Source organism: Numenius arquata, chromosome 14 (assembly GCF_964106895.1).
Source record: "Numenius arquata chromosome 14, bNumArq3.hap1.1, whole genome shotgun sequence".
NCBI lineage: Eukaryota > Metazoa > Chordata > Aves > Charadriiformes > Scolopacidae > Numenius > Numenius arquata.
This window is the reverse complement of record NC_133589.1, coordinates 8,970,943-8,979,809: the sequence shown is the minus strand read 5'-3', so window position 1 is coordinate 8,979,809 and position 8,867 is coordinate 8,970,943.

Below are 8,867 nucleotides of genomic sequence, written 5' to 3'. Positions count from 1 at the left end.
GTGTGCCTTTGGAATGAAGCAGGAAGGGTAGTAATAGAGTTTCACGCTTCTGGAGGGGTGTTTTTCCTCCCAAGCTACAGTGTATTTTTCATAACTGTTTCATGAAAAATACTCTGTCCCTGGCTGACTCCTTTACAGATGATCCTCCTCCTTAACTTAGTGATGTATAAAAGAACTATATGCAGCCTCCTCAAGATTTCCCTGTAAATTTATTCTGAATCAGTTATAGGGTGCAGCTGTGGTCCAGAGCAAATATTAACTTTAACTTTCCTGCCCTTTTTTCCCAGATATGAACCAAAACACTTTAGGTGTATGTTTTTGTTGTTGGATCAGACTGGGAGGAGAAGAAATGACAATAGGCTTGCACCAAGCGTAGCCCCAGTCTTCCTTTCAGCTCCCACTCGAGTGTTTTCCCAGTCTCCTGTTGTCAGCCACTGCCTGTGGCTGTAGGGAGCTGCTGCTGATGCCACTGCCTAGGTTAAAAGGGAGATAAAGCATGATGTTACAGGCTGCAACAGTTCATCAGTTACTGGCTAGTACTACTGCCCATGGGCCAGCAAAGATTGGACATCACACTAGTAAGTTGAATAATTTCTGCTTTTTTCTTGAGGCCTACAGTTCCCAGAATATGACAGTGTTGAAGGCCTTTGTCAGCCTGACCTTTCTGTTAACTGAATAAGCTGGAGTCTGGACCATAGGGCATTTCTGTTGCTTGGCCCAAACCTCTGTTCTGCAGCCCTGGAAGTGTTGGCGCAGCTCTTGGTGTGAACAGCTCAGAGTGAGCCCCTTCTGCTGAGTTTTTTTCTCCTTGCTTACAGCTTGAGGGACCCCTGAGCTGGGAATTTTCCTTTCCCAATAGATCTACAGAATTTTCCAAAGAACTGCAAAAGCAAAACATTTGTTCACCTCTGGCTCAAGACAGAGATGATCCCTGTGGTAAGGTGAAGCTGCAAGCAGTGTGTTTGCTGAGGTGTGATTGATAGCATTTTAAGAAAAATTGAAAGAAAATGAGGAAATTACCAATTTGAGGAAATTCACAATTGTACTTTCAGTAAGTAATTTGTCCCGTGTTAAGCCCCAAAGGTCTTGAAGAGCGTATGGCAGAGTTTATCTGTATCTGTTCTGTTTGGTTCCTTTCACTTTGTTGTTTTTTTTCCCCCCAAAAAAAGAATGCTGGTATATGTTTCTTTTTCTGTGGCAAGACAGTAGTTGCATCAAAGAGCTCTTCAGCTGTAGTTTACACTTTACTTGGATTTGCTGTCGTGGTATCATTTGGAACAGCTAGTGAGGCATTTAAGAACTGTATTCAACATCACTAGTTTTGCTTGGAAATGTGACTCAGTGGTAGCCTGGATTAGTGACAAACAGTTCTCCTTTCTTTTTCATCCCAGCTTAAAAGGTATTGAAGCACCTGGGAAACACCTGTTTGTTCAGATCCGAGGTATTCAGGCCGCCTCCTCACCTTAGGCAATGGCTTGATCAGGTTGCTACCTGGATGTTAGAGTCTCCTGCTGCCTTGTGGTCAGTGTTCATGATTGCCATGTGGATTGAAGTTTGGAATGGAGTTCAGGTTTAGAACCAGAGCTGATGAACTTTTCCCCGCTTCCCTCCATCTGTCCATCCTCTTTGTGCTGCAAACCAGTCTCCAGAAAGTGCTTTCTGGTCCTCTTTGCTGCTCCCCTGCCCTTACCATAATCTCTTATCTAAAACTTCCACATTCTGCTTGCATTTTGCCACTGTAACACCTTGTAGTCCCCAAGGGCTACTTTGCTTCTTGGTCATTTTCCAAACTGTAAAGGAGCTTCTTCCAAATCTTGCTGTGCTGAGGACAGTTGTCACTTGTTGTAGGGCTTCTTCTGTAGCATAGATGTTACAAGGGCATCTTTGCTCCAGTGATCCTAAATGGGAAGAAAGCCATACCAGCAGTAATATGCAGTGCTGTGTCCTGGAGACATCAACTCTAAGCTGTAAGGATAAAGTATAGCAAGCATTAATCCTTAGCATGGTCTTGCTGCAGGGAAGCCTTTGGCAGGAACAATTCTCACATTCTGGGAAGCCTGGTGACCACTGCAGTGCTGCCAAGAAGTCTAGCTTGGAGAAGTGAGGAACCAGTCTATCAGTGCCCCCCACCTTGCAAACCAGACTAACTCACAGTGGCTCAAAATGTCAGGGAGTCAAGATGGATTGTAGTGCCAAGTCCCCTTGTACTCGTTTGGTTAAAATCAGCTGCAATCAGCAGGGCTTAATGATTTCAGGCCCAGCACCATTCTAATACCGTTATTTGGCTTCTGGTTTTGGCCCTTGGGTGGTGGCTACTTGTTCAAACATCACTGCAGTGTACTTGGTTTGGGGTGTAGATGTGCCCTAAGTGTAATAGAGCTGGAGATAAACCAATGCTAATGCTGCTGCTGGCCAACAGTAATCAATAGTGTTTTGTTTTGGTTTGCTCTTGATCTCAGCCAATGTTAGTTCACCTGTATGTTACCTGAAATGCATACATTTAGGCAGTGCAGTAGCATTCCCTCCTGTGATTGCAATGAGTAAGCGAAGTCCTTGCTCCACAGAAACTGCTGGGTGTGCTGATTGAAATCCTCCTGCCAGACCGTCTGGCTGCAGTCACCATGTTATTTTGATCCAGGCCACTGTTAACAGGCTGGTAATAGAAAATCCCCTTTGGGACTGAGATTTGAATACAGAAAAGTGAAATCTTGATTTCAAAAGGTTTGATAGTGTATTAACCTGCCAGTTTAGGAGGTACCCACCCCATTGTGAATATAAGCATGCTCTTAATGAGAGTGCAGGAACTGTCAGGGACCATTTTATAAGTGAAAACAGCTGCTTCTGCAAGTGCTATCATCTGTTAAATTGTAGGATTACATTTGAGGTGAGACAGGAAGGGGAGAGGAGCCCTCTGCTTGTCTAAGAAAATCATCATTTCAGGTATGATGGGAGTTATTTCTGTTAAAGTTGTTTGTAACAGTTCAATCCATGTAATTTCAGTCTTCCTGGGAGTTAATACAGAGCCAGAAAACAGCTCTCTGGGGTTTAAGTGGGAGACACAAAGCTAGTGATCATATCCGTTTGCCTACAGCTGCTTTGCTTGTGCCCTCTCATTTTCCCAGAGGCACATCGAGGCTCACATAGAAGTGTCTCCATATCATCTAAGACAAATCCATCATTCTAAATTTTCTCCCACCTTAGATCAGTGGATGATGTTGTGTCCTCCCAGGAAACATCAGACTCTTTTTCTTCCTGCATATTTGACTGAAGCTGACAGTGGCTCTTCCCCTGGCTGTATTACACATTTACCAGCAAGTGGAATATATCAAAGGCCAGATATGGAAAACGAGAGGTTAAACATAAATCTCTTCTCCCTGGAGCCTGCAGTAGTCTGATATATAAGTTGCCTAGGAAAGTACTGTGTGCCTCTGATAACAGAGCTTCTCAGAGTACGTGATGTTAATTAATAGGGCACTTGCATCTATAGTGTTTGCTCCAAAGACCTGCAGAGACTCCATCACAGGCTTTGCACAGTTGAGAGCAGCTGAGGGGACAAACAAAACAGGTGGGTGGGGGGGCATTTGCTGTGTTTGCTTAAAGGGAGCATCCTTTGTTCCTAGAGAACCTGGAGATCACAGCTATATTCACTGTTGGTGGGTGGATTGATCAGTTCAGTCCTTTAAAGGTGCCCATTCCCCAAGTACTATATGGCTACAGGTTTGGAGGGATTTGGTTTTTCCTGCTCTGGGTGAGTTATGGGACAGAGGCAGGCCATGTTTGGATTAGAATAACATAGCTCTATCTGTAGCCTTCTGTTTGATGTGACCAGTGGCCTGCAGGCCTCACTGAGCACTGCTGAAGGTGGGTTAATGCCATGAGTCTCCTGCTCTAAGGCCATTTATATTTTAAGAGTGATCTGGACTTTATTCTGTGTGCTGCTGAGGTCTGGTTGAGGAGGGCATCAGAAATAAATTGGAAAGTGCAAATGAACGCAGTTGTGACGTGACATTCTGCAATAACTGCTGTGACCTCAACAAGGGTCTTCATGGCTCACCAGGTGAATTTATCTACTCCTCCAAAAAACCGGTACAAGTTTATCTGTCATGCTCAGCTTCCCTAAGCAGCAGGGGGAGGGATTATGTCATATATCACTGTCAGCAGTTCATGCCCCTCAGAAGCTGAAAGATTTGCATCTTCTTGCTGTTATTATCAGCCTTTACTTTGACATTAGAACTACCATTATTTCCTCCAAAATGTATTTGTATTGACCAGCAGAGACGTCTACTATCAGCAGACCTACATATTCAAACATAATGTCTTGCATTTTGTTCCTTTACTCCAAATGACACTTCCCTCTAATAGCACTCCCACAGTGTCTTTCAGAAAGTATAACTGCTGTAGACTGCATGCCCCAGGAGGTGATCTCTGTAAATTGGCAGCTTTGCCTCTCTGTAAATCTTCTGCCAACTTGCAGAGTTCATGTGGTTCATCCTTTAGGCTAATAGCTTCTTTATATTTAAGCACACACATACACTCACCCTCGCAGTGAGTTTTTCATCTTAACTCAGAAAAGCACTGCAGCCTTCTTGCTATTTCCTTATACATTTAAATAAAAATTGATGCTCACTTTTATAGTACAGTCCCATTAGCTGGTCAGCCGCTATGTTTGATCTTTTGTCAACTTTAGTGGGGAAAATGGGATTCTAATTTTGGCCTTCTCTATGTGTATGCTGGGCTCTTTAGGAACAACAGTTAATGTAAATGATAGCTGGTGTGAGTAACACAGAATCATTGTTATGTCTTTTAAAGATAGAGAATATGTTGTGCTGAAGCTATACTGTGCCATAATTGCATGTGTGTAGCTTCTCTGCCTGCGCCACACCCTATACTGTTCTGAAAAACCTATACCAACCAAAAGGGGCAAAGCTATTACTGTTAAAGGACCATCAATAGATGCTCTTAATTAGTCACAGGCCTGTTGTAATCCTTGCTTTTAATGCTATTCTTCTATGGCTACAGTAATGTATTGCTCTTGCTTCTTGGAGTCAGTTTCGACAGGGAAATACTTACAGTACAGTGCCCACATGACATACATATGCAAATATAACCAGTGCTTGGGAATGTGATGTTAAATATTTTGTTTCAGAAAAGAACAGAAATTAGATTTTTATAAGTTCTTTTGAAACATACTGGATTTATGGATCCACCGCAAAATTCAGTAGCATGAATTTATGCTGAAGATGTTGACCTGAACATCAGTATTAATTTCTTTGTTATTTGTTCAACTGCTCTTTGTCTTTTACCCTTTGTCCATAATATAACAGCTTTCTGGTGCTAGATGCTGTTTTAACTCTCACCCTCCACCCCAAAGTCACAAGGGCTGCTCAGAGCTCGGGGTAGAACCCAAGCTGGGTGTTTTGACTGCGATGAAAAATTTACTTGCTTTTCCAAACCTGGAAAGCTCTCTGTCCCCCAGTTGCCATGGTAACAGCTCCCATCCACATTCCTTCATCACTGCTCACTATTACCTTGCTCTGCCACTGTCTTGAAGCAATCATTGTCTTTTCCTATTGCTGCACTGAAGCAAGGAGATAAATTACATAGAAATGGAAAGAACGGCCATAAGCACACAAGGGCAGGTTCATTCTGTGTATAAACCCACCAAAGTGATTAGCCCCGAGGACATGCTAGTCGGAGAATGAAGAACACATTGTTGATTGGAAAGTGCAGCTCTCTGGTTCTCATCAAGTAATTCACTGCATAACTTTTATGTTGACAGTTGCACAGATCATTCCCTGGTGTATCTGCTTTCACTTGTGCCCCTGAAATTTGGGATTGCTTAGGAAAGTGATTACCTGGGATTTCTCTGTCTGGGTTACGGTTGGCCACCAGGCCAAGCTAAAGGTCATCTGGCGAAGAGCTTGTTGCAGAAGGCAGGCTGGCTTGAGGCAGTAGAAACTATTGTGAAGGGGATTAAGATGAAATTCCTGCACTGCTAATTCCTAGAGGCTCTATTCCTCAAAGGAGTGCTCAATAAATTTGTTGAAATAGGCTTGACCTATGTGGCTGAAACTTTAGTTATGTAGCTGGTGATCTTTGGAGAATCTAGATCTTTCTACTAGAAAATGCTTGATGGCAACCAGCCTGGCAAACTCTCCTTGTCAATACTACTTATGTCACCAAAATTAACATATGTGTGCTAGTCCCCTGACTGAAATAAGTTTTAAAAGGGTTATGATCATTTTTTTAGTCCTGTATCTCTGCTTTTGGTATAGCTGGCTAGAGGTGAAATGGTTTTGATGTACTCTGAACCTACATGGCGGTGCAACACAAATGAAGAAGTATGGGCCACATCTAATTTTGATGCAAAGGTTAGCTCACATAATTACAAAGTCCTGTTTGTTTACCTATCTTTAATTAGAAACACTGCTAATTATCTATTGCAAAGTGGATAATTACAGTACTTCTAATGAAAATTCACTCGGTGTCTTCTAGAATGTGGATGAGGGCTGTTCTCCCACTCCTGAAATGCGCATTTTACCTATCATGGCTTGAGGCGGGGTGAGTGCCATCATGGGATGTCCTGACCTCTCAGCTGTACTTGGTCTTTTTCCTGACAGCGTCGTAACTGATGTATTTGGAAAATAACCTAGCCCAGCCTGATGTAACATAGCCACAGTGCATACTGCATAATTGTAATGGAAACTTCACGACCAGAAAAATTTCAGGGAACTGGTTTTATATTATATTGACAGTTTTCACTTTAGGTTTAGCTGGAATGTTCTCCACTGTCTGGCATTCTTCTGGGGTTCAATAAAACTGCACTGAAACTGTTTCCCCAAAGTAGAGGCTTTGTAAGTCAAACCCAAATAATTCCATTGTGGAATCCAAAGGCTCTTCTCAGAAATGGGATGGGGAGACTTGTACTGATAGTTGGTCTTCTGTGTATGAGGTTTCTTAGGTACGATATGGCTGGATGCAGTAGCAGTAGTCAGCAGCAGAGCATCTCCCCTCTTATAAAACTAGTTCTTTTTGTTCTTCAGTTCTTCATGCTTATGTACATCTCCTCTCACGATCTTTTCTTGGCCTGTCCTACTTATTATTTTTAGGTTTTCTTCCTTTGGGAGTCTCATATTCAGTCAGTGGCTTGCTCTCCCACCAGTCCCATGGTATCTCTTCATTTCACAAATCTCCCTTGCCTTTCTTGCACTCTGCCCTTCCCTCTGCATTTTTTGTGACACTAAAAGAACAGGGGAGGGAAGGAGGGATACAACATGATGAAGATAACAAATGACACAACCTCTTATCTGCTTGAGTATGGTATAGTATATGTAGAAAAGTAGTATCTGCAGAAGGAATGCACAGAACACAAGTCTTTCATGTTGTCCTCTAAAAGATTCCTGCTGAGAACCCATAAGACTGAAAGGATAGCAGAAATTTCAATCAAATTCATTCTCTTGTCTCTATAAGCAAATGGATTGATAGTATTAAGCTTTGAGAAACGCTGGGTTCTCTTGAACAAGGTGTTCATTGTGTCTTGCTCTGAAGCCTTATCCTACTCCTAATGTTATATTCAGTCTGCTAAATATAGATAATTTTTCTGATATTCAGACATGAGGAGAAGGTAATTAGTGGTGTTTGTGTACAGAAAAAGCTGATTTGTGCAGGGAAAACACAAACTGCCTCCCTAATTTCCATGGCAGAGTGCGAGCGTAAAACTGTAACGTACTGTTTTTCCCTCTTTCCCCGTCAGAGAGAGGGGAAAGGAGAAGAAAACCGGCTTCTTCAGTGAAAAATTTATTCGGAGAAATTGGAAGAGTTGGTCCAATGCAGCAACTTGAGCAACTTTGCAGTTGTATTTTTTGGAGGTCAAGAGATTTTAATTTTTAACTTTCTAGGTTTAGCATTCTTTTTAGTTTCAGAAATTTTGTTGGGTTTTTTTCTTTGATGTTTTGTTTTGGAAAAAAAAAAAGGTTGATCTGTCAGGCCGATTCCATCAGGCCAAAGGTACTCCTGTTCTGAACAGCTTGATGCCAGTGTTACTTAACTGGAAGTCCCTGATTAATTGCATTCATTCAAAAAGGCACTGGCACTGAGCCGATCTTTATAGCAGTCCTAGAGCTTGGTGAGTGTGTTACATACAGGTATGAAGGATCTAGTAGATCTTCATTCAACCATTCTCTTTCATAAGGATATGTGGATGGGTGTGTGATCCTTACGGTCCCCATAGGCATTGCCCATGAGGTCTTTTCTCTCCCAAATATGATATTCCTTGGCCTTGTTGGTGCTCCGTGTTCTGTCCCTGAGGTTAGTAAGTTCCCCAAGGAGCCTACACAGAGAATAAGATCTTCCAATTTACCAGCAGGTGGCATTAACGGAGCAGACAGATGTGCCATGGGCATTGCTACTGAAGAAATCAGTGGTACTGGCTTCCTGGGAAGCCTGACTTATTCTTGCTACTTTTTTACTTGCCAGCTCATCCCCTTAAACTGCGCCTGGGTAGCTCTTCTGACACTTTTAAATCTTGTGTAGAACAATTGCCTTAAGTTTCTTTTGTTTACCACTCAGTGGGAATTTTCTTAAGTCGTATGGCCTAATTTCTCATCTCTGACCTTATGATTGAAACATGTTGTTGTACTAGGCTTGAATAAATCAGTAGGAACAAGGTTGTAGAAGAATGAACATATTTGGAAAAGTATTTTACGTGCTCCCAATATAAATGAGAGTTTGTTCACTTTAAAACTGCAGTGGCTGTCAGTTGGAAGAGAAGATCTTGGGTTGCAAAATTATATTAATTTCAAAATGAAGGCATTCATGTATCCAAATGGATCTTCTTTTCAGGTATTGCAAGTTATGGTTCACTTTCA